Here is a 7,435-nt window from a genome sequence, read left to right as displayed (position 1 = left end):
CACAGATAAAGCCCAAGCCTAAGCTAATGATACCAGGTACTGAGGTTTTATCACAGTCTGTGTCTCATTCTGAGTCCCGAGAAAAGGAGAAATGAGCATTCCCAAGGGTTGCGGATTTACATATCATCAAATTACTTCTCTCTTTCTGTTTTTTCTTTTTTAGGACAGGCTATTTCAAGAGACTTCTGGCATGTAATTAATCTCTCTTAGTTAATATTAACTATTGCTATTTAACGAGTCAGATCAAACTGGAAGACATCCAGCCATTTATGGTCATTCTGTTACACAAAAATCAGCTGAGCACTTTTTCCCACCACTTTCTCATAGACATGCATGTGAGGCAGGATATAAATAGTGACCAAATACATGAAAAATTAAAAGTTTAAATGATTGGTACATAGACTTAATTATAAAACAGAAGAATCATACAGAAATACAGGCTTCTCTGGATCCCACATATAGGAGATACCCGGGATCCATCAGTTGATTTGAAAGCTGCATTTACCTGGAGTAATGTGAAGTCATCTACACCAATAAAAGAGAAACATGCAAATTTGTGTCATTCTGCTATGCTCACCAGCCAATCAGAGCGACTATGCAAATTAACCCAACAAAGATGGCGATTAATTTGCATATGCCGGCAGGGAGCGAAGACTGAAGGCTCCGGCCAGAGTGAAGAGTGAAGATTGAAGAGTGAAGAGGCTTGACTTCTCTGCTGTGGCCGGACCAAAGGCCTGGGTCCCAGGTGCGGAGGAAAACCGGTGCCATCAGCCAGGGGAAGGAAGGCCTATTGCGTGAAACTTTGTGCAACGGGCTTCTAGTTTACCTGTATAAGACACTAAACCACTTCTCATGTGCTTATAATCTTCTTTGAGTATGGACATTAATTAGCCTCTTCAAATGAGCATGATCAGACTTATGACCAAATAGGTTTGGTGGTGGTAAGTGATGTTTTACTCCTATTTTATCTCCATGCCTAGACTTTGTATATATTTGTTTCCTCATTATTATTACTCCATCGCCATGATGAAATGATTTGAAGTCTTAACAGACATAGCCTTTTCCATAAATGCAAGTAAGTTTCTTGCTGTTTTTTAAATAGGTATACTATAGTAACCATTTCCTCCCCACCAACAAAATAAATCATTGATAGTTTCTGTAATTATGATCATATCCTAAAGACACTAAGCAGAAAGGTTAACCTCAGGTTATGTAAATTCCTCAATAGCTTTATCTCTAAAAGCTTGTAACTTCTCTAATAAACACAGCTATAATATGTTAAACCAACAGTGATCACCCTTGTCATGTTGGTTAATAATGCGGATGATAAATTGCTTGCAGGTAGCTTAGCACCCCCACCCCCACAAAGGGGTAAAGACAGCACTGAGTGAAGGAGTATTTTTTCTTCATATTTAATAACAGTAGGAACTAATTAATGTTCTCATCATGAAGAAACTCTACTTCTGGAACGTGCAGAAAAGATTGTGGCAGTGCAGGGAATATCAGTAAATCTTTAAAACTTAATACCAATATAAGACTGCATTTCTTTCAAAGCAGCTGTACACCATACTTGGAATGAAAAAGCTCTTCGTCATTATTTTCTTCCTAAGGCAGAAAAACAGAACATTGTCCCTTTCAGAGAAGCAAACTAAGATGCCAGTCAGTATCAGCAGTATACTTCTGAGGCTTTCAAATGGCCCTGTGATAAAAATGGGGATCTTGCTAGAGAGTTTAGGAGCACACTAAGATAGGAGGGTGTTTTGTGTGTTTTTTAAAAATTTACTTTTATTGATTTTAGAGAGGAAAGGAGAAGGAGGTAGAAACATCAATGATGAGAGGCATGCCATCTGCCTCCTGCACGCCCCCTACTGGGGATCAAGCCCACAACCCAGGCATGTGCCCTGACTAGGAATCAAACTGTAACCTCCTGGTTCATAGGTCGACGCTCAACCACTGAGCCATGCAGGCTGGGCGATAGGTGGGTGTTTTACAACAATTCCCCGGTATCTTTGGAAAACAGATCACTTTTTGGAAACTCTGAGCTCTAGTCATCCAGACCGACATATTCTCAGGTTACAGATTCCTGCGAGGATGACAATGGCCTGAGGCGTTCCTTGACGAGCCGGCCAGGAATTCTGCGCTGATAAATTTCCCTTACCCTCCTGTGCTATGCAGCCTCCCGACTAAGCACATTATAAACCCTGTCTGGTTTCCTCACCCTTCGAACAACAGCCATACAGTATTTTCCTTCCCGTTGCCTACAGTGCTTACAGCTATCCCTGCCAATGCAGTAATAAATGAATCAAAAAGGGTGTCAGAAATGAAGAAAAGTGTTTTTTTAAAGGAGGGAGTAATCAACTGTGTCAAACACTTCGAATGCTATTGGTAGAACAAAAGCTACAAACCTAGAGACTTTATTTATATATTCAGAGGCATACGTCTATATATTACCAAAGAGTGGAGGGGGCTCCTAAAACTGCACTTCAGTGACGTGGGGATGTCTGGGAGGCATCATAAAATATGGTCATAACTTAGCAAGCTGAGACTTCACTGACTAGTGATAACGCCTGGACAAGGCATCTGCAAATAGGTGGAGATGATTAGAATGAAACGTAGCAAAAGCAAAAGTCCAAGAGGCAGATCACTGTGCGAGTCCTGTCCTCTCCGGGAGAAAGACACTAAATATGGGTGCCGGACCGTCAGGATCTTCAGCCACGTCCTGCTTGGGGCAGGTTGCTAAACCGTCTGTACCAAAGCCTGGCTAACTCTGCCTACCATCCACTTCCCTTTGCTTTGATTTAATGCTCCGCACAATTATCTGGCTTCCAAAATTCAATTTCGTAGGTGCCTTGACACAAAACAGAGATGAACTGTGAAGGCAGACATAACTATTTGTGACTGGGAAGCGACTCTCCTCCCTTTATAAATTAGGAAACTAGCATTGTGGTTTGGACACCAGACTTTGGAAAGCGTTGCTAGCTCAGCCAATTCCCCTAATTTATTAGTGTCCGGACAGAAGGAAAATTCAGACCTTGCAAAGCCGTGGGCCCAGACGCTGCCCTCGCAGACTTCATTCAGGCGCAGCTGTCCCGAGCAGTCTTGGTCTCCCTACCTTTCTCCTCAAGCAGCAACTACGTTTATCTCCTAACGGCAAGCAGCAACAATCACACAAGGTCCCGAAAAGAGTTATTTCTGTTTCACAAAGGGATGATTTGAATCCATGTTTTGCAAACGTGGCCCAAAGACCAAAAGGTTTAACCCCTTCCAAGATCCTATTTTAAAAACAAAGTGTGTGGGGCATGATGAAAGAGTGCCAGTGACTACGGTGTCCGCTGGCAGAGCCGGCTCCAGGGGGCAGAGATGCTGGCATCTATAGGACGTGCTTGGAGGTTTCCCGGAAGACACCTTCCAGTCCTGAATGGACATTCATCATAAAGACATTCATCAGGAGCGCCAGGTTTTAAATAGACCGACAGATTTTGAGAACTTCCCGAGGGAGGACACACTAAGAAGGCCTGGTTTTAACACTTAGGCTCTTACTGTGGCTTATCGTACAGCTAAGAGTAGAGTTCCGAGGGAAAGACACCCACATGGGGTCTTGGAGAAATTTCCCGCATTGATCTCTTCCATAACTAAGTCCGCTTCATTACTGTGTGCACTAACTCTTTAGTAACAATGACGGGAGATGGGATGTGTCAAGGTGAAGTTTGGGCCCTGGAGTTAGACTTCACGGGTTTCATTTTTTGGACCTGCCATTTCCCCAGACCTGTGTGACCAGCAAAAGTTATTCAAGGTCACGGCAGGTCAGCACCTCGCGGGTAAGACGGGACTCATAACAGAGCCAGCTTCGTAGGGTGAAGTGCTGGTTGCTGTTAACGATACTTACAGTGGAGCTCTAAGGGAGCATATTTGTACCACATATCTCCCCCCAACTAGGTGGTGAGCTCATTTCCGACAGGCACAGAATCTTAGACACTGTCACTCCACCGCCTGGCATGGTGGTAGGCACTTGCTAGGAACGCCCGACTGTCCAATAGTCCTTGACTACTTCCTTTATGGCACATTACGATATGTGCAGTTTTAAAAATTGTTCATTCCCCCCCCCAACAGATTTGAGGTACACAAGGAGGTATTTTCATCTCTAATTGACTATGGAGCACACAGAGACTCAGAATTAAATGACTTGTCTAAGCTCACCCAGCTAAAAACACCCAGAGCCAACCTTTGTAGTCTGGTGGTGGTTATTTCAAACTCAGTGGCTGCCCTGTGCCACCTGGATATTTTTTAGAAACCTCGCCCCCCACCCCCTTGATATTGGTGGCCTATTTTGGCTGATGGATGGGAATACAAGGCACAGTGAGTGCTGGGTGCCTGGGGAGGTTCCCCTAGGACTGTGGTTCTCAACCTTCCCAATGCTGTGACCCTTTAATACCGTTCCTCATGTTGTGGTGACCCCCAACCAAAAAATTATTTTCGTTGCTACTTCATAACTGTAATTTTGCTACTGTTATGAATCGTCATGTAAATATCTGAGATGCAGGATGTATTTTCATTGTTACAAATTGAACATAATTAAAGCATAGTGATTAATCACAAAAACAGTATGTAATTATAGATGTGTTTTCCGATGGTCTTAGGTGACCCCTGTGAAAGGGTCGTTCGACCCCCCAAAGGGGTGGAGACCCACAGGTTGAGAACCGCTGCCCGAGGAGGACTTGGGAAGCACTGAGGGTGTTTTCCTCACAGTGCTTCCTGGTGTTCCAGACTCAGCCCATCCACTTGACACTCGGCGTCAGGCACCCTGTCTCTGGCCTCCTGATGCAGCCGAGGACCGGCCACAGAGAGACTGACAGCAACGCAGAGGCAGGGCCAAACTGGTCTCTGTTCATCCCTGCACACGTGTGTGGCTGAGGTCAGTGAACAGGGACAAGCAGGGGAACAATGGTTGGGGGAAAAGTGTACCTAGTTTACTTTTCTCACTCCTAGGACATGAAAAATACCTATGCAATAATATTTATAAGGAACACACATTCCAGAAACCCAAAGGACAAATGACATTTTTAATGTGAGAACTACCTGAAGATAGAACTACATGGCCAAGGGTTGACAATGCTTCTTGGATAGAAGAACAAAGGCACAGGCAACAAAAGTGAAAATAGTCAAATTGGACTTCATAAAACTTAAAAAAATTTGTGCATCAAACGACAGTATCAACAGAGTAAAAAGGCAGCCATAGAATGAGAATATATTTGCAAATCATACATATGATACTAGTAGATGATTATCCTGAACGTATTGAGAATTCCCAAAACTCAAGAACAACAATAAAACCAAATTCAAAAAAGAACAGAAAGAACTTAAGTAGACATTCCTCCAAAGAAGATATACCGATGGCCAATAAGCACATGAAAAGATGTTCACCATCATTATTCATTAGGGAAATGCAAGTCAGAACTACAAGGAGATACCACCTGACAATTAGGATAGCAATTATTAAAAAAAAATAACGAGTGTTGGTGAGGATAGGGAGAAACTGGAACCCTCGTTGTCCCCATCCTGTTGGTGGGAATGTAAGATGGAATGGCAATAGTATGGTGGTTCCTCAAAACATTAAAAATGGAATTACTATAGCATCCAGAAATTCCACTTCTGCATTTATACACAAAAGAATGGAAAGCAGAGTCTTGTTGGATGAATGGATAAGCAAAATGTGGTATATACATCTGACAGATCATTCAGCCTTAAAAAGAAAGAAAATTCTGACATATGCTATAACATGGGTGACCCTTGACATTGTGCTACGTGAAGTAAACCAGTCACAGAAAGACAAACACTGTAGGATTCTACTTAGACCTGAGACCTAGCGTAGTCCAAGCCATAGACGCAGCAAGTAGAATGGTGGTCGCCAGGGGCTGGGGAGAGGGACACTGGGGGTTATTTTTAATGGGAATAGAGTTTGGGTTTTACAAGATGGAAAAGTTATGGAGATGGAAGGTGGTGTCTACAGGACTTTATTAATATACTTAATACCACTGAACTATACACTTTAAAATGGTTAAGGTAGGAAATTTTATGTTATGTGTATTTTACCATAAAAAACTGACCCCTCCTCCCCCACAAAACTACATAGCCTAGGCATGTACATGAGTTCCACTATGGGCTACCTACTTCATTAATTCTATAAGGAGCATAACAAAGTCACCTAGGATTGTTGTTTTTCAAAGATTCACAACCTGGGCACAAATTATTACCACTGTGACTCACTGTTAGTGAGGAAAGGGTGTCATAACCTTCAGGTATATTGGGGAAGAAAAAAGTCAAAAACTATTACCTTGGTAATATCCTAGGTAACATCATTAGGGGAAAAGGTTTTTGTTTTTAAACTCAGCTTTCAAAAACCAGGAAGAGGAACCCCCACAGCACGTCTCATCTACACAGCAGAGAGGAGTGAAAGCTAGACACATTGAGCAACGCCTGCCCATTAGAGGGCTGCGGGCTCGAGGCCCAGAGAGCAAAGCCATCTTCCAAACATTTCCCTGTTGTTTTTGTTATTTTTTCAGCAACTTGCTTTCTTTTTTGGACTCGAAAAGGGAAAACGGTTCCCCTTTGTTATTTCTCAAGGTTAGTTTTTTCTAGATTGGGAAAAGAAACAAACTTGACTGTGATCGGATCTGTCATAATATTTCCATCACTCTCCCAACCCTGTTGGAACCATTTGTTCCCCTCACTTTCAAGAAAACAGATGTTATTTTCCTAACTCTACAAGATAAAGGACATGTGTGTTGCGTGCATGGATGGGCACAGTGCATGCGTGCACAGGCACACACACGCACGCACACACAGACGCACCACAAACCAAATTCTATCGCTGAATGTGACTTTCTTGACCCCTGATGGCATTTTCCTGAAAAAGCCCACTATCTTTAGCCCACCCTTCTTCTTACCTTGCTCATATGCTTCAAAAAATAAAAATAAAAATAAACATCTTTAAGGAAACATAAATGAAATGTTTTTAGGAAGACTCAAGTACTTTTTCAGGATCCCAGAGAAGAAACACTACTTAGTTCTAACAAAGAATCTAGTTTTGATATTTTAAGACAATGTCTCTGGTGCTTTTTGTCTTTTGTGTTTCTTCCAGCCTTAAAGGATAGAAAAGGTTTAACATATGTGACTACACTAAGGAGCATAAATATGAACACACACATGAAGAAAGCAAATTGGACATATTCTCCCTTTGGCTTTCCCAAGTACTCTAAAAATAATTCACTACATACAAGGATGCCCATTGTCTTTTTTTTTTGTCTAAAGTCAATAAAAATAAATCACATTTAGAAAATCAATCTTATCTCTCCTATCTTTTAAAACCAGCTGAAAAATGGACTTACAAGTGGGTTGTTCTTAAAATTGTTTTAGCTCAGAGTAACTCGAGGAAAAT

This window comes from Myotis davidii, unplaced genomic scaffold (assembly GCF_000327345.1).
Source record: "Myotis davidii unplaced genomic scaffold, ASM32734v1 scaffold732, whole genome shotgun sequence".
NCBI classification, from domain to species: Eukaryota; Metazoa; Chordata; class Mammalia; order Chiroptera; family Vespertilionidae; genus Myotis; species Myotis davidii.
Note: the sequence above shows the minus strand (reverse complement) of the source record.